This window comes from Pelophylax lessonae (assembly GCF_965119305.1).
Source record: "Pelophylax lessonae genome assembly, chromosome: 10".
NCBI classification, from domain to species: Eukaryota; Metazoa; Chordata; class Amphibia; order Anura; family Ranidae; genus Pelophylax; species Pelophylax lessonae.
This window is the reverse complement of record NC_138777.1, coordinates 198352608-198372426: the sequence shown is the minus strand read 5'-3', so window position 1 is coordinate 198372426 and position 19819 is coordinate 198352608.

The window sequence follows — 19819 nt, the reverse complement described above, 5'->3', positions numbered from 1 at the left end:
TTTTTCTTGTAAGTTTGGTTTTATCTCATGTTTGATTTAAAATGGTCTACTCTTGGCAACTATCTATTTGGTGTTACTGTAAAGACAGATCTGAGAGTGGGGCTTCGGGCCCTCATCTCAGTTTCCCCTGCTTTTAACAGAGTTCTAATAGCCTTGTTGCCTCAGTTTGGCACAAAACCCATGTGTTATCCATTTTCATCTCTTTGTCCCCCTCAGGGATCCCGGTCGCCAATTAACTCTCCGGCTAGACAGCCTCCACACTGGTTGGGCTCCCAAGGGCCGTTCGTTTTGCTACCATTAACTTGGTGCATGGCCCTTTGTGGATCCCACCACCATCGATACAATAGTCCAAGTTGATGGCTGTGGCCCTGGGTGAGACCAATATTTTCTATACACTGCGTATGCTCTCCCCCTTGCATGTTTGGGCAGGGTATTGCATTTCTATGTTTCAAACTGCTGTATTCCATTTCAACTTAACTATTGATTGCTGACTGTTATGTTCACTATCTTTTTGAAATTTGACAATAAAAAAGATTGAAAGTAAAACTAGTCTCGTAGAACTATTACAGTAAACCTAAAACTAATTGGTTACTTGGTCGCAAGCTATCAAATTGCAGACATAGAGACACATGTGGGGTTCAAGCAGTCAGTGGCAGATGGCAACCATTCATTCTTTTTGCAGAGCAATGTCATCCTATAATGTAGTCCACTAACCTCTTTGCAATTGCAAGGTGGCTCCAAGTCAACTTTTTTGTAGGATTTGATGTAAAAACCACCAGCGCCAAACACAGTCAAAAAGGCAATAAGTAAATTATATACATCTTGCTAATATAGAGTAGAGTTTATGACAGGAGTGCCTCATATCAAATTAGAGGAGAGCAAAAAAAGATCAGGAAATAATCTGCTAGCTAATGTAAAACATGGAGGTTGGCATATGTGGTCCACCACAGTTGTGATTTGGTTTAAAGTGGTCTGCAAGCCAAAGAACTATGAGAGCCAGAAATAAAGTAGTACTAGACTCTGGTCGAAACAACCGGACCTTATCCACTACTAAATTGCTACTGAGTTAGGCTGAAACTGAAATCTAAATAGTTGCTTTAACTGGTAGTTATGAATCATCTAGGTCACTGGTCTCCAAGCTGCAGCTCGGGGGCCAGGTGCACCCCTTTGCTTGCCTTTATCCTTGAGGCATTATTCCTGCCATTGACACCAACAACAGGATATAATTCCCTTCACTGACACCAACCATCAGGCACTATTCCTCCCACTGACACCAGCATTTGGGCACTATCCCTCTTACTGACACAAACAATGGGGCACAATTCCTCACCCTAATACCAAAGATGGGACATTGTTTACTCCCAGTGGGCACAGTCTGGCCCCTCTAAATTCTGACTAACAGTAAACTGGCCCTTTGTTTAGAAAGTTTGGAGACCACTGATCTAGGTGCATTATTGCCTAAGCAGTCCCATAAAGGCTTCCTCAGAGTTGGAGCTCCAAAGCAGAGCAGAGCCCAAATGAGGCGATCAATGGTGAATAATAGGTTCAGGGACTGGCTGTTGCTCATTTTTGGATCACCTAAACTCTATTGCAGTGGGGCTGCATTCTGATTCAGATACCATATCTTTCAAATGAGTAGAGCAGTTGGAGTTTTAGAGCTGATCAGAGAAATTGATGATTTTCCAAAATCGAAAAAACAAGTAGATTCCTCAAATTACACAGTGAGGTGGATGGAGGAATTCTCCCTGCTGGGACATGGTTTTCTGAAAGCAGAACCCAGGGCTATCAGAATACAGTGATCAATGGCTGCATCTGATTGGCTGCAGTCGCTGATCAACAAATGTTTTAAAACTTGTCCGTTTGACAGAACTCAATTTAACAATGGTCTTTTGCCGAAAAGGTATGGCCACACTCTGATCAAAGTTTGGTCAGTCCCCATTGAACCAGCACATTTTAATCCTTCTCTGACCAGCTTTCGAGTCTTTAGAACAAAACAAGGAGCCAGAAGAAAAAGGTACATTGATGATGTTTAACAGAAATCTATAATCTCATTTGTATATGGACTGACCCACTAAGTAAATAATGTGTATAAGTAACTTAAATTAATCAAATTTAAAAACAACATATTATTTTAATAATAATGATGACTGGAACCTCTTAATATAACTAGTTAGCACATGTACCTTCTTTTCCAAATTCCTTGCTTGGCTAACTGCGGTTTCCTGTACCATGTGCACATGTTATAGTCATTGACTGAAAGTGGATTTTATCATGTATTAACTGCATACTAGTACAGCAGTTTTTTTACATTTAATAAATTGTATACTTATTTATAGAAGTTAGTGTTTACTAGTTACCTCCTGGTAGATACCACAGGGGGGGACACTGGGCAACACTGGGATGGAAGGCAGGCGGACAATTTCCCCCAGGCCAGTTCAAATTATATACTACATATGTAATATAGAGGTGCATCTCATAAAATTTGATTATCATCAAAAAGGTAATTTATTTCTGTAATTCAACTCAAAAAGTGAAACTCATACATTTTATATAGATGCGTTACACAATCAGATCAGTGATGATCTGGGGAGCCATGTCATCTGCTAATGTTGGTCCACTGTGGTTTATCAAGTCCAAAGTCACCAGGTAATTCCAGATCTTTTCATGCTTCCCTCTGCTGACCAGTTTTATATAGATGCTGATTTCATTTTCTAGCAGGACTTGGCACCTGCCCACACTGCCAAAATTACAAATATCTGGTTTAATGATCCTGGTATCACTGTGTTTGATTGGCCAGAAAACTCACCTGACCTAAACCCCATAGAAAATCTGTGGGATATTGTCAGGAGCAAGATGACAGACAACAGCAGACCCAACAAACCAGACAAGCTGAAGGCCCCTGTCAAAGCAACCTGGGATCCATAACACCTCAGCAGTGCCACAGGCTGATCGCCTCCATGCCATGCTGCATTGATGCAGTAATCCATGCAAAAGGAGCCCTGACCAAGTATTGAGTGCATACTATACTGAACATGGACATCATTTTCAGTATACCAATATTTCTGTATTAAAATTCCTTTTTTTTTATTGGTCTTATGTAATATTCTGATTTTCTAAGATGCTGAATTTAGGGTTTTCACTAGCTGTAAGCCATAATCATCAAAATAAAGGAAATAAATGCTTGAAATATATCACTCTGTGTCTAACGCATCTAAATAAATGATACAAGTTTCACCTTTTGAATTGAATTACTGAAACACATTTTAATAATTTTATGAGATGCACCTATACTGTATATATATCAGTGATGGTTGCTGGGCATTTTGTCTGCCCCATGTGTTCACAGAGAAAAGTCTTCCAGCATCAACTTCCTTTGTTGCTCTGAGATATTATATGATACAATGTGGTGCAGAAATTCATTGCTGGAAGAATAAAAAACATGTGAAACATATTGTGCTTATTTTTTAAAGCTGAATGATAAAGAGTGTTTGTAATGGTGCTGTGTTATTTTATTTATCATTTTAAGTAGGTCCATGTCATTTTTTCAGAGCAACAGTCATTTTTTCTGGCTCATAAAATACTTCCTCATATGCAATATATCCCTCACAATCTTCTATTTTGTGGATATATATGTGAACATTATATTACAGTAAAATATATTTTTTAGGAAAACATCCACCATAGCCACCAATTATTGCAGGATGCTGGCACACATAATGAGTAGTGCATTCTCTTGAGCTCATAATAACATGGTTCCTATCATGACGAGGCTAGTTCCGTGTGCTTACCTCCTAGGCCAAAATGTCTCTGTCCTCCCCTGGATGCCATTTAGTGTAATGTACCCTTGAATAGGGATGATTTTAAGGTTGAACCTCTTTTGCTGTGTATTTTAAGGTCACTTTGCAGTAAAGCAAGGAAGCAATAAAACCTCTGTAGTGTATTAATGTAATGTTCTTTACTTCATCAAGGCGCCGTACTCACACAAGCTACGTACAATTTTTAGGAAAACAATATGCAACATACAAAGCATCACAAAATATGCATACAATATACACATGCACAAGCTATATGCTTTTTTGCAAATGAGCATGGACAATGCAATGTATATCATGAGTATACTCTAAACAGTTGCTTAACTTGGTTCTTCTTGGTGATGGAGTCATCTTCCTTTTATTCAAGTTCTATCCAGGCTGCTCCTTCTTTCTTGCCAAAAACTTACAGTTGCTTTCTCTCCAGCACATGGCTGTGTTCAAGTCCTTTGTTCCCTCCCCGTACTTCCTAGCAACATCACTTCCATGTTGCATGAGCTCCATGAACCATGGAGAAGCCCAGTTTCGAAAAAAAAAAAAAATACATGGTCCTAAAAAGGTATTCCATACAGTATATTTATGCTATAAAAATCACTAAAATAGCCATTGCAATATATCAAAATTCTTGATTTTTGTAGCATAATGTACGGAAAATGGGAAACTTAGAAGAAATTCTCAGCAGAATTCTTCAGAAATTCTAAAGCCTTTGTTCGAAAAAGGGTGATATACAAACCCTCCGTATCGTACATCGGAGGCAAAAAAATCCCTTTTCGATGACCCCTGTAAGTTTTGGGCATTTAGACTTTTAAGCAGGGTTAGCAATGTCCTTGGCAGTCTGTATACCATAGATGGAAGTTAAATTCCATTTGAAAGCCCATAGTCCTCCAGGCCATAGGGAAACAAGCAGAGGAAAGTCCGCTTTATTCAACCATCATCAGGAAATCATCTGTATCTTTTTTTTGCTCTCATCTTATCTTATCTGGCTTGGTCATCTGCTCAGGCTGCTCTACCCCTTGAGGTTTATTACCTTAAAAGAGTATAAGATAAAGCAGATTATATACTGTATTCCTTACAATTGTGCCAAAACACATATGTAGCTCACTGCTTGCAGTTTTCTATCTGCCCATTTCTGACAACAATATTATTGAACGGTGCCAACTGTTGCCATGTAGCACTCTCATGGAAAGGCATAGGTTTCCAGCAGAAAGAATAAACCTGTTGACTTTGCAGTTAGTCATTCTTCACAACATGGCACTCTCTAGCAATGTGCCCCAGTCGTTGACAACAAAAACACCTAATGTGACTGAACTTACTGTTTCCAGCCACTTGCTTCCACCTCTTTAGCAAAGCTGGTGTAGGAATCCCCTCTAATCTATTTCCCCTCAAGGGACCCCCACCTTAAGTAAATCAGATCACATTTGTCCCCAACAGATCATAGATAGGCTTCGCCTTTTTTTCAACTGAATTATTTCGGCCATCTCTTTTTGAGTTAATCAGATTCACAGCTTCTTGCTCACGGGAAATAACAGTGGCACATGTCCTATTTCTACGTACAGGCTTTGGGCCTTTCTCCTTTGTTAGGGCCTCATTAGACTTGTTCATTAGGGTTGCACACTGCTCATTCAAATCTTCAGCTTTACCAACAGTGATCTGAACACACTTTGAAGCCACAGCAGGTTTTACTTTGAGTGTTCTACTTTCTAAATGTCTTGCTTGCAATATCTTGCAAACACTTGCTCTCCACTGCAAGTTGTTCTTTCAGTAAATCTTGTTATACATCTGCTTTTCTCCTTATTTCAGATTCATTATGTAGAGCATGAAGGAAGTGCCAACCAAGCAAAGCTACTTCCCGCATCTCTTCTCTACTGAATCCACAACTTTTAAAACTAAAATCACCCAAAGCTCTGTTGAAAGGAGAAACATACTTTGAAAATTCTGTAGCAAGAGGCAACCACTGAATGTCTATGACCAGGGTGGGCAAGTTGCACACCTCCTCCTAGACACCAGAAACCTCTGCAGCCTTGCATTTCCTAAACAGCTTATTCAGTAAGTGTGGTTGAGACAAACTATAACCTTGCTGAGGTTTTTGAGAAGTTTCACATGCTTTTTTTTTAATTGGAAGAATGATGGAAATCTTTTGAGCACTCGGTTTATTTTCATTTATTAATTTTCCTCGTTTTTTTTTTTTTTTTCTTTTTGGCCTTTTTATCTAGAGAGCTTGCGCCACTGTTAGTGTGTCACATTTTTGGTGTCAGATGCATACCCATATATCACCTCTCCCTATTTTGCTCACTTTGTGTAGTTTTCTTCGTGGTCACTTCTTTCTGATACATGTATACCTATGTCACTGCGTCACTTTTAGTACCCAATTTTGGGTCCTTCTGCATCTCTTTGCCTTGACACTTATTTCATCAATATACATATTTTCCTGCACTACCACCTGGGTCTCTTCTTGCACATTTTACCTCTATTTGACAATGTATAATTCAAGCCACTTTTATTTAGGCACTGTTGGCATATCACCTACTACCCTACTATACTTGAAGCCCACCATCTGCTTTTATAGCTTGGTAAGACTATACGTACACGTTATATTTTATGACATTTGGTAGTTGATCCTTTTCCCTCCCCCATCCTTCAACTTGTTTGAAGCCCTCTCCCCCTTTGATCCGTTGCAGCCTGACTCCTCACATCCCCATCATATTTAATTTATTCATTTATTTACTCATTTATTTATTTATTTATTTGATTTTATTCATTCCCCCCCCCTTTTTTTTTTCTTTTTTCCCTCTCCCTTGACTTCTGTTATGATGGGTTGATTTATTTTGGGCATGATTAGTGTTTACTTTGAAGTATTATATATGCTATATACTGAATTGTATTGTTTCATTTTAGATATCATTCTGATTGTCTGTTTACACATAATGTGCGGATCCCGAGGAAGCTATTGTAGCGAAACGCGTTGATCCATGAGCGTTTTTATGTGATATACTTTAGACATGCAATGTTTTATGGATATGATCGTTGAAGAAAATATACATGTATACATAATGCATTTGTAATTGTTAATAAATAAATTATATTTCTTTTTATTTCTTCTCTCATTCTGGGTTCTATTTTGTGAAATATAGGCACAATTAAATCCCCATTTCCAAGGTTGGTAGAATTATTCCCCTCTCATTCTCTCCCCCCCTCCCCCTCCCTCCCCTTCCCTAATAGTCGCGTACCAACCTGGACACATTTGCTTTCTTACATTTATGCCGGGGGACAGTGCCAGTTTACAGTATATATATAGACCATTTCTCAACATACAATTCTAAGGTATAAAACACTGCCTCTCCCTGAGAGCAGTGTCAGTTCATTATTCCTGGTTGACAGATTTAGCTCTCGTTTTCTTGTCTCCTGAACTTGTTTTCCAGACTGATTCCGGCTTCTGACCTTGCCTCCGCTCCGCGTTTATCCTGACTCGTGGCATCCATTGCTGGTACTGCTAATTGGAGCACTTTTCAAGCCAAGCCCCCATGCAGAGATTCACAGCCCAGGTGGCTTCATTACCTGGTCACCTTGGACTGTGGATATGTGCAAGGGTGAGCGTACTTCTCTGCGCTACGGACTCCAACCAAGGTAAGCCTTGACAGCATGTTCTTATCTGCTGGAGATGTTGGGAAGAAGATTAGATGTAATGTGTAGAATCAGAAAGTCTATGCCAACCAGATTAGAGCGCACCATTGGATGTAACCTCACCAGGAAATGAAAAGAGGGCATGTTCTTATCCGGAGGTTTTCATTTCATTCAATGATGCATGACCGCGCAATTGCCATTCAAAGTGCAACAGTGCAGAAAACTGAAAATAGGCCTGGGCAGGAATGAGGGTAAAACTCTCTTGTATTAAAGCGGTTAAACATCAACATTTACCAGTGGCTTGGGTCTAATGCTATCTTCCTTACAGCCAGTTCTTTCCCCTGTGGGTTCCTGATGCCACAATCTTAGAACATGGCTGTATAAGTAGGGGGCGGAGCCTGCGTACCTGACGTTGTACTTTCCCTTTGTCCCAGCTGCATGTGTATCTGTCTGCATTGCGTGCACCGCTGAGTGCCGCTAAATGTGAGTACCTTTTACTATATCTAATAAAGACATTGGTATTCAGACGGAGAGCACTATATATGTCCCATTTGTTTTATATATACACCGATTTCTGAGTTTAATTGGAGTTCATCCATCCCCACCTGAGTGATCTATGTTGGGCTGTCTGAGAGAGCTAGGAGAGGATAATCCCCAGGCTGCTACAGCTGATGTATGCGATCTTTGACCCTTTATGGGTCTGTGGCTGAGGTGAGAGACCAATCTAGCCGGTGGTGGGATATATGCACAGCGGTGTTTGTGAAGAAATTTTTATGATTTTCTTACCACCTTGGTTTTTTTTTTACTACCTTGTTGGAAGTTTCTTCTTTTTACCTTTATTTGGACACTTATGGACTTTATTTTAGACTCTTTTGATATTTATTACACCATCAATATCACCTGTTTATATATTGATTAAGTATTTCTGGCACAGCACTTTTATAGGTATTTACAGGTTAGAAAACAGTATCAAATTAGGACAAATGTTTAGCTAATCTGTGTATCCTCTCATCTCCTTGTTCTATAGAACTATCGCTCATGGTTTTCCATCCTATAAGTATATACAAGTCAACCTACTTGCTTTTTCTTTCTTTTTCATAACATATTTCACAATATAACAAAAGTAAAATCTTTCTCTCTCTTATTGTCCACTGGTACGGGGACATGCCCACCTCTGTTTCAAGTTTTTTCAGTTCCAGAGGATGGGAGAGGCTCCGGTGAAGTCCTGGAGTCGAGCAAGAAAGGAGGTGACAAGGGAACTAGAAAGCAGGAGGTCTTGGGATTTGTAAATATTTGTTAAATAAAGACTTCTTTGTAAAAATGAAAAAGAAGGCATCAGTTTAAAAACATAGTATAATGAAATAAAATAGACTCACAGCCACTGGAATGTTCCTTTAAATTACAAACAGGAAATGAATTTGCCCTCTTTCACCTATCATTACTTCTATGTAGCTCTATCTTCAGACATCTTACAGAATTACTTTCACTTCCACATAGCCCCTTTATATTTCACATAGGTCCTTCACAGTGAACTTCCCACAATGCATCTCACCTCCCATCTCTCTCTGTTCTTTAAGTCATAATGGAGTGACATAATTTGCTGAGGCTCAAAGCATGACTGACTGCTACTATATAAAAGAATGGATGTCGCTTTCATGTCACCTTTCATGTTCGAGCCAGACAAACAATAACACGTCTCTCATAATGTCATTTCAGGAAAAATAGAATGGAAAAAGCCGACGGTTGGCCTGCAGTACATTCATAGTGACAATAATGTAAGATTACATGTATATGAATTGATGCATCAGCCTTTGATTTATATATTGAGAATAAAGTTGGTTTATTAAGTAGGACTTTCCTGTAGAGGTGTACAGCTATAGGCCTATAAATATAGAATGATGATGTCACAAATGGTGATGAGGTTCAGATTTGCAGCTACCATGGGTTTTTGCAGTCCTGGCAAATTTATATGCAGATTCCAGGATAATTTTTTTTTGTTTTATATAATATGTAGCAATACCACTGCAAGGGCACTGTGAAACTGGTTAGCCCACACCTGCAGAGCCAGGAGACAAGCATTTTCAATTTCTGTCTAGATACAAGGAACAGTATTAGAACTTGTTTTTTTGGTTGTTTATTAGGGGTAATAATTTAGATGGGGGATAGAAAGTATGGGATGCCCAGCTTGAATGCAACAATAAACAGAGAAAGCTTCCTCCCTATATATATAATCCTGAACTGTCCTCCTTCCTGGACATTGACAGTCTTGGATAATCAAAATTGCAAAACTCCCTTAAGGACTAGGAACTCTCAATCACTTTAGAAAGTAGCACAATGGGCTGTAGGCTGCATACCGGAGTATCTCCAAATCCACTGTAGGCATTGATCCCAGCTCTATTACTTGAAGGCACTACCAGTCCACTTGGATGCTTCTTCACTAGCCCACCTGGCAGCTCCGAAGATCTCCCAAGGCAAGGGAAAGGAAAAGTTAAGTACAACTGTCTTCCTGAAATGCTTGCTACATGTGGCAGTCTCACCCCTTGTTAATCCTTGGGTGTGTTGATGTACTCACACAATCCTCCTTGTCCCTGCTGCCCCTTAGGCAAGATTCCTTACAAACCACACTGCTGTCACGTTCTGCTCAAGCCAGCTCGAGCCTAGCCTGAGGCAGACCCCCCCAGACACAGGGACCCCTTCCAAGGCCATCAACAGTCTCCTTAGAACTCCATCTTCCACCTAACTCCCCTGCTGGCGGCATAGCTCTCCCAAATTTAAGGTCTGGCTCAGCCACCCTTCAAGGCCCTCTGCCTGAGGATTGGCCAAGCTACCTTAAGTATGCAGATCAACCCTCCTGGCCTCCACCCACTAACTTCTAGAAGTTTCTCCAAACTCCCAGAACCAGAAGGAGGCAACAGAGACCTGCTTATGTAAGTCATCCAGCCTTTTTAGACTCACAAGTTAACCATGAGTCATGGAATTAAAATGCCTGCACTAACACTAGTAGCACACTAGAGGGTGGTACAAATGTATTGCATGGCTTTTGAACTATGGGCATCGGGCTTAGAAGGGCCAATAAGGGAATTTATGGACACCCCAGCCCCTTTACTATAAAAGGAGGAGACAGAGCAAATTTAGGGGGAGGTTTACTAAAACTGGAGCATGTAAAATCTGGTGCAGCCTTGCACAGAAACCATTCATATTCCAGATTGTATTGTCAAAGCTTAATTGCTGAAGCTGAAGTTGGAAGCTAACTGGCTGCCATGCGCAGCTGCACCAGATTCTGAGTGTTCTGATTTTTGTAAATTTCCCCCATAGTGTCAGTGTAATGGAAGCTGTTGCAGAGAAAAGAAAAGGGAAGCTGACAAACTACATAAGGAATCTGCTAGGGTCTGTTAGTAAGCTTCACTGTAATTCTAGTTACTAGCTCTTTGGGCCATATCCTAATTTATTGTTATAAAAAAAAAAAACAATTTGCAGGGCATTAATTTTCTGTAAACTTCAATGCAAAATGGCAACCACAGTGTTTTGTACACAGTTGGTGTACAGATCACCGGAAATTTAAGGGGCAGCTCTTACATGAGGGATCAGAGTCCTAACTCTGCCAAGATGACCACCTCCACACAGAGCCACCATACAAAAAACGCATTGTATATCAGTAATGGGAAAATAAATCAGCTGTGGGAATCCCATAGGCAATACTGGTAGCTGGTTCTTTGTCATCTGCTTGCCATCTTATGGGCACAGCTTACAGTTCAATTCCCACAGCAGTGCTACCCCCAGAGGAGCCGCTGAATTGTTTTATAATTTCTTTGAATATCTGAAGATGACTCACCTCACTTATCCAGCACTTACCAACACACCTTGAGATATTTCAAATAATATATTAGGCCAAGCATAGCCTAAAAGAAGTGAGGATTAGCAAGTGTACTTATACAAGCAATCAATAGGGCAATACTGTTACTTTGAGAGATCTGGTTGAACACCTGCAGTATTCTGACTATCTGCAATTAACAGAACTGAATTTATTTTGTCTAGCAACAGTATATAAAGACAGTCCTAACTTGCTATAACAATATCCTTTTATTCCACTGGCCAGTGAATAATGAAAAAAAAAATGTTAGCTGGCCAAGTACGGGACCTTGAAGAAAGCACAAAAGTTCCCAGCAGACAACGGATTAACTTGTGCAATGTTAGTCTCTTACCAAACTCAGGGCACCTTTTCTGGGTCTCTGAACATGTGATTCAGTTCAGAGTTCTCACCCAATTGTGGTCAGCTATGGCAGGATTCCATTCAGCCAGCAGCCCAGTCTTTTTCTGACACTCCTGCTAGATTTAAAGTGGTAATAAACCCTGAAAGGTTAATTTTACCTTCAGGTAAGCTTATAATAGAGTTTCCCTGTAGGTAAAATAAATATCTTATAAACATGCACAGTTTAGGAGATATTTTTGAGAATCGTCCAGTGACGTCACTGACACGTGTTTTGAAGCAATGGCATACCCGTGCAGATCCTTAAGAGCTGTGTGCTGTGGCTGAGACCCTTGCATGCATGCGCGGAATGATGTCATCGCAGCTCGGACAATCAGACGCCCAGAGTCCCCAAACCCGAAAGAAAGGCTGAATGAACATGGAAGCCTCAGCAGCGGTGACAGCGCACTGCTGGAGGGCTTTGTTTTAAGGTAAGTCTTTCCTAATGTGCTAATATGTGGTACATTATGATATTGCCTTGCAGGTGGAAACTTTTTTTTCCTTACAGAGTTTACTGCCGCTTTAAGACTATCTTCTCCTTTCCTCTTAGCTGCCTGTAGACACACTTCTCCTTGCTTTGTTGCATCAGCCAATGGCCGTCCCCCAGCATTGCTCCAGAGCCAGCCAAGATGGCTGCCCCCTGTACTGGAGACACTTCATAGACAAGCATTACAAAGTGGTTTCCTTAACCTCCCTGGCGATATTCCCGAGTGTGGCTCAGGGTTAATTTTCAGTACCAAAAGCGGTAACCCTGAGCCACACTCGGGATTATCCCACAATGTTACTCACCTTGCCTGCGCTCCCCCGCCGCCCTCCCCGCCGTCCTCCCCGGCGTCCTCACACTCTCTCCCCGCTCTGCGCACGGCCGATTGCCGGCACTTGCTTTCCGGTTCTCTTCCCTGCGAGCGTTGCGACGCAGAGGGGAGGAACCGGCGGCAAATTCAAAAGTGTAAATACACAAATGACATGATACAAAGCTGTGATCCTAATGGATTACACTGTATCATGCCATTTCAGCACAGGATTGCACCTGGATACTTTTTCCAGTGCCCTGCCTGTGCTTTTCCAGTTCTTTGTGCCTGGAAAATTTTGAACGACCATGGCGTCGAAAAATGGTTTTTTTTTCCCGCAAAAGCGCTTTCAGACGAACTGGAAAACGGCGACAGCGAAACAGAGTTACTTGAAGAACTGAGCGATAGCGATTAGTGGGAAAATTTGTCATCAGGTACGGAAAGTGACGACAGCGACGGTTCTGATGTCTCTTTCTGGCACATAGCTTGTGGAATTTGGGAAGTATATCAAATGATTCTTCACAATTTCCAACGGAGTGATGTGCCAGAAAGAGACATCAGAATCGTCGTTGTCATCTCTTTCCGTACCTGATGACGAATTTTCCCACAAATTGCTATCGCTCATTTCTTCAAGTAACTCAGTTTCGCTATTGCTGTTTTCCAGTTCGTCAAAAACCACTTTTTGTCGTTCTCAATTTTCCAGTCACAAAGCACTGGAAAAGCACAGGCAGGGCACTGGAAAAGTCACCAGGTGAAATCCTGTGGTGAAATGGGATGATACAGTGTAATCTGTTAGGATCACTGCTTTGTATCATGTCATTTAGTGTATTTACATTTTTGAAATTACCGCCGGTTCCACCCCCCTGCGTCGAAACGCTCGCAGGGAAGAGAACCGGAAGACAGGTGTCGGCATCGGCCGAGCACACAGCGAGAGGAAAGCGAAAGGACGGCGGGGGAGGACAACGGGAGGACGACAGGGGATTGCAGGGGAAGGTGAGTTTTAAAATAATGGTACCGCTTTCAGCACCTAAAATCCGAAATAATCATACTGCCAGGAAGGTTAAAGATGGCTGGTGCATTTCTCCATTAATTAATATTCATTTTAACCCTGTCCACATTGCAGAAGGATAATACAGCAGCAACAAGAAGTATAGCAGCAGTTATCAGCTACAGTCCAGGTTACACTTTCTAAATTGATAATAACATGAAATCCTGAATCTTGCAAAAACAAGCGCTTTTAATTAACTAGGCTTCCAAAGCATGTTGGATATATCTATGGACATAGCAGAAATCATATGTTCTGGGTGGATCCCCTCTTTGAATTTGGTTCTGGAAGGATGTGAGTGCCAGTCTATGAAAACAGCAAATTTGAATCAATAAAAAGTGACTTCAGATAACAGCATGTGAAACTGGCATTACATTTACATAACACAGCTCACTAATCGAGCATCTAAAGAGGTGAAAAACATTGACTTTTGTTCTGTAATGAGCAGGAACACATTCAGCAGAACGTGTAGCCTGAGAAAATTCTCTGTAAATAATTAGTGCGCTTTCTATTGTCAACTACGTCTTTTTCTTCTCTTTTTTTTTTTTCTAAAATGCTTCACACTTAATTTAAATTCATTGTAGAAATTTACATTCCTATATTTAAACCTACATTGCCATAACTGTTCAGGAGTCTAGTGTGCCATCTCTTGCATGAACAGAACTGACACAGATATTCAATCTTCTGTGTCCATTGTAGGACATCTCCTACTTATCGCTATTAAAGCTGAAGTCCAGGCAGATATAAAAGTCACAAATAAAGCAGGTTTGTATTCACTAATACATTAATAAAGCCCAACTCCAGGCCAAAAAAAAAATAAAAAACCCTTGCAGTGGCGCCCCATACTGAAAGAATAAATGCTTATTATAATTATTATTATTATACAGGATTTATTTAGCACCAACAGATTATGTAGTGCTTTACAATGTAAAGGGGGACCTTACGATTACAATACAGGTCAATATAGAAGGAGTAGGAGGGCACTGCTAATGGAGCTTACAATCTAAAGGGAGGGGGAGGTGGTACAAAAAGTAATAGCTGCAGGGGATGATTTGATTGAGGTGACTCAAGTACAGTTCTTAGGTGGAGGTAGGGTAGGCTTCCCTGAATAATTTAGTTTTCAAGGATGGCCTAAAGGCCAACAGGGTAGGAACTGACCGGATATACTGGGGCAGGGAGTTCCAGAGGATGGAAGAGGTGGTGGTGAAGTCCTGGAGGCAAACATGGGAGGAGGTAACAAGGGAGCTAGAGAGCAGGAGGTCCTGGGAGAAGCAGAGAGGACAATTTGGGCAATATCTGCAGATTAGGTTGGTGATGTACCTGGGAGCAATTTTGTGGACAGCCTTGTATGTTGTGGTTAGTATTTAGAATGATATACGGTGGGGAAGCTGGTGAAGAGATTGGCAGAAAATGGGCAGCAGTCATGGATCAGTTAGTAAGGTGTATTAGTCTAGCAGAAGCATTAATAGACTGAAGGGAATATAGCCTGTGTAATTGTAGGCCAGTGAGGAGAGAGTTGAAGTAGAAAAGGCAGGAAAAAAACCTAGGAGTGAATAAGGAGTTTTGTGGTTTCATTAGTCACGAAGGGGCAAATTCTGGAACTGTTGCGGAGGTTAAGCCGGCAAGATTTAGCCTGTGATTGGATGTGGGGGCTGAAGGAGAGGTCAGAGTTTAGGATTACACCTAGCACTCTGGCATGTGTGGAGGGACCAATTGTTGTGCCGTTGATCTCAATGGCAAAGTCATTGGAAGGGGGATCGGGGAGGAGGTCTATGGGGTTGGAGAAGAGGCTGTAGTACTTACCTGACTCCCTGCTCCAACAGACTACATCGACACATGTGACTGGTCCCTGGCAGCCTCCTCTGTAGCTGTTCCTTGCCATGGTTGCATGCTTGCCCCAACCACAGTTGATAGCCCTGCATTGTACGTAATGATCTCAAGTTTTCTCCCACCAACCACTGCTTCAGGAAAGGATAGTGCTGCAGCCTGATGGATTGGTAAGTGACACAGCCTCTTCTGCAGCTCCATAGACTTTAAGTATAACTGAAGGTAAAAACTATTTTTTTAGTTTTGGATAGAGTAGAGAGGGATTAGAACACTTTTCAGGTTGTTATTTCTGTCTGTGCTCCCCAGTTAGGGAAATTCACAGCAATAGAGGGGACATTTTCCAACGGAGACACTAAGTCTGGTAATCATGGTGACCGCTATGGATTTCCAAATTTTTTAGTTCAACTTTCCAAGTATTTAAGCCTTTCAATTGGGAGGACCACTGCAAGGGTTATTAGTGCTGCACAGTACATGATGATGTTGAGTCTCCGCCCTCAGACCAGAGCTTTGGGAAGTGAAGGAGAACACGTAGCATGCTGGATTGGGGAGTCAGGTAAGTATTAAAGCCTCTTCTGCAGCCCTCTTAGACTTAAAGAGGAGCTTAAGCTAGGTTCCAAAAAAATTAAGTCGCCAGCTACAAAAAACTGTAGGAAGTGGGAGCAGGTACCTGCCAAAACTGTATCAAATAAGTAGTGATACTTAAATATACTGAATAAATTATAAAGTGCACAGGTGACTTACGGTCTAAGCAGAGACCGGTTTTCCTGACCTCAAAAAATAGTGCAATAATAAAGTGCAAAGTGCTAGAGCAATAAACCCACAAAGAAAGATTAGGAGAGACAGTGAATTTTATTTAAAATAATAAATAATAAATATTGTACAATGTAAACAAACCAGTGGTACTTTATGTTTTTGAAACGTATGAATGGTGAATAAATCAAAAATTTAAGAAAAAAACTCTTAAGATAAGTGTTTGTGTGAGTAGGAGTGAAAATAATTCAAGTAGAAACCGATCTACATGAAAGAACTTTCAATATGAATAAAAAAGGCTCTGGGTTGCATCCACCAGCGTGACCACTAGGTGTCGCACCCTATATACAACCTGCTGTAGCTTCTGTGGAATAAGAGAAGATAATGCCCAGGGGTTCCTCCGGTACGAATGCCGTTTTTAGGTTTTAATCCCTCAAATACAAAGAAAGAAGGGAAACCTCATGGTGCAGTATCTTAATACAACCGAAAAATCAGCAGACGTCCTCTGACGAAACGCGTAGGGTGGAGTCTACTACGTCATTATGTCACTTCCGGCACTTGGAGCCAGGGCCGTGGAATGCGGAAGCTTCCTAGCTAAACCACTGATCGCGGACAGCCTACAGCCTACTCTGTGAGTCACTACCTTTAATTTTTCGGTTGTATTAAGATACGCCACCATGGGGTTTCCCTTCTTTCTTTGTATTTGAGGGATTAAAACCTAAAAACGGCATTCGTACCGGAGGAACCCCTGGGCATTATCTTCTCTTATTCCACAGAAGCTACAGCAGGTTGTATATAGGGTGCGACACCTAGTGGTCACGCTGGTGGATGCAACCCGAAGCCTTTTTTTATTCATAATGAAAGTTCTTTCATGTAGATCGGTTTCTACTTGAATTCTTTTCACTCCTACTCACACAAACACTTATCTAAAGAGTTTTTTTCTTCAATTTTTGATTTATTCACCATTCATAAGTTTCAAAAACATAAAGTACCACTGGTTTGTTTACATTGTACAATATTTATTATTTATTATTTTAAATAAAATTCACTGTCTCTCCTAATCTTTCTTTGTGGGTTTATTGCACTAGCACTTTGCACTTTATTATTGCACTATCATTTTTTGAGGTCAGGAAAACCGGTCTCTGCTTAGACCGTAAGTCACCTGTGCACTTTATAATTTATTCAGTATATTTAAGTATCACTACTTATTTGATACAGTATTTATTCACTTAGTGCACTTAATCACTTGAAAAGGTAGCGCCGTTTTCAACCCTTTTTGCACACATTTCATTCTTTAACCCTTTTGGGTTTGGTTGTTGGCAGCTCACACCTTATAATTAACACACGCTTGATATACACTTCATAGCGCTGGTCACTTCTGTTTATTTTACCTGCCAAAACTAGCTACCTGCTCCCCAAAAAAGCCTTCAGTCAAAAATGTTGCTGGTCTTTTGACATGGATGATTTAGTATTTGACACACATAAGCGGTACATAACGAAACACGTTATGCTAACGTTGCTAACGAAAAATGAGGGTTACTTTAGTGGGGGTTAGTGCAGGGGTTTGGGTTACATGATGTTTAGTGCTAGGGTTAGTGTTAGGCTTGTAGAAAGGGTTAATGTGAAGGTAATTGTTAAGGTTTGGGCTACAGGGAAGACAAAAACAGCAATAAGGGAAGAAAAAACAGAAGGGCTGCAATAGTGTAATACGGTTAAAAATGCTAGTTTTATTCACCCATATAATGATACACTCACAAAGTATTTGTATGATAATGCAGTAAGAGAAGAGTCAGGGTCATCCACAGATGCTCCCGGTTGTTCTCACCCACTCCACGCTAGTGAAAAGGTTCCAGGGGACGCTCTGTTCGTGACTCCCGAGTGCTTCCGGTTTGCCGTATGTTCACGCCCTTAGGAACGGAATCGGAAGCACTCGGGAGTCATGAACGGAGCGTCCCTGGAACCTTTTCACTAGCATGGAGTGGGTGAGAACAAGCTTCTGTGGATGACCCTGACTCTTCTCTTACTGCATTATCATACAAATACTTTGTGAGTGTATCATTTTATGGGTGAATAAAACTAGCATTTTTAACCATATTACACTGTTGCGGCCCTTCTGTTTTTTCTTCTCTTATTGCTATCATTATTTGGGAGATTGTGAAGACAGGCAAGAGAAGGGAGTGCTGTTTTACAAAGGACCCTAAAGTGATAGGATATATGCTGGATTTAGTGACCAGGAACCCAGCCTGTGTGGAAAACATCAACCCTGCCATACTGCCTAATCCACGAGAGTGGGTAGGCATGTGCCTCTGGTGAGTTACCATTTTTATCACATTGGGGTGTCACACTGGTGGAGGGGTGTGAGGTGTTTTGCTCCGCACATTGGTTTCCTGTGTGTCTGTAGTGTCACCGGAAATAGCTGTCACTGCATTTTCTTTGGTAAGAGGCTTTGGTATTTAATAATAACCAGCTCTAAAAACAGTATCACACTATTGCGGCCCCTTTGTTTCTTTCCCCCATTGTGGTCATCAATTGGATTGAGGAGAGACATAGAAGAAGTGTGTGCTGTATTAGAAGATACACCAAGGTGCTATCATCTATGCTGGATACAGTCATTGGGATCCAAGCCTTTTGTGGAGATCATCATACTTTCCCGATTACCTTATCCATGTGAGTGAATGGGCATGAGCTCTGGTGAGTTGCCATCTTGTCCATGATTCAGGGCCGGCCCTACCATGGGTCCCACTGGGTCCATTGGACCCAGGCAGCACTTTGAGAGGGGCAGCAAAATGACACCCAAGATTTTTTTTTCCAACAGTTAATAAGTGTCATGTCTCTGGCCCTGCCTGGTGTTCCTGCCAGTACCTCTGGTCTCCTATTAAAAACTAGCCACACTAAGCAGGAGAGCACGCCCTGGTCAGTTCTCTAGCTATGCTGGAAACTCTGTGTGTTCTCCTGCAAAGAACAGACTTATCCTGACACCCCCCACCTGCACAACCATTTACTGGGAATCTCAGTGTGCTGCTGCTTCTCCTCCTCCTCCTCCTCAGCTCTTATGCAGCTGAGAACAGAAAGAATGTGATCACTTAAAAAAAGAGAAAAAAGGTATTTAGAATGTTTTTTTTTTATATCTATACACAAATGTTTTGCCTTTCATTTCTATTTTAAACCGAATGGGTTGTTTTACAAGGTGATCTTTTACAATCACTTTAAGCAGATATGTTTAAATGGAGTTATGGCTGCTCCCATGTACTGTACCTGTATAATAAAACATGATTAATTGACTTACTTTTTGTAACATTCCCAAACATTAATGAGGTTATTCTCATTAAGGCAACCACATCTACACATAAATCTAAAAAAAAGCAGACAAAACTCTATTTTTCCCTCCGAATCATCCAGATTGTTCAACTTCTTTGATACCTAGAATGCAATTTGACTCCATATATTAATAAGAAAGGAGACAAAACAGATCGTTATCCTGTTGTAAATGCTTTTCCTAATCCGTAATAAAAATGTATTTATTATGAACCACAGTTCCTGCCGAAGAACAAATATAGAAGTTTGTTATTTCATTACGTCTGTGGCTTTCGCTGTTAATCCAAATATACTTGATCAATTATGAATATGGATGATTGCAGACAGACTTTTTCCATAAGCGGTGGCGGTGGTGCGCTAACAGGCATCTGGATCCCTGCTATACATAATAACAGATCATCCTTCTCCGGCTCTT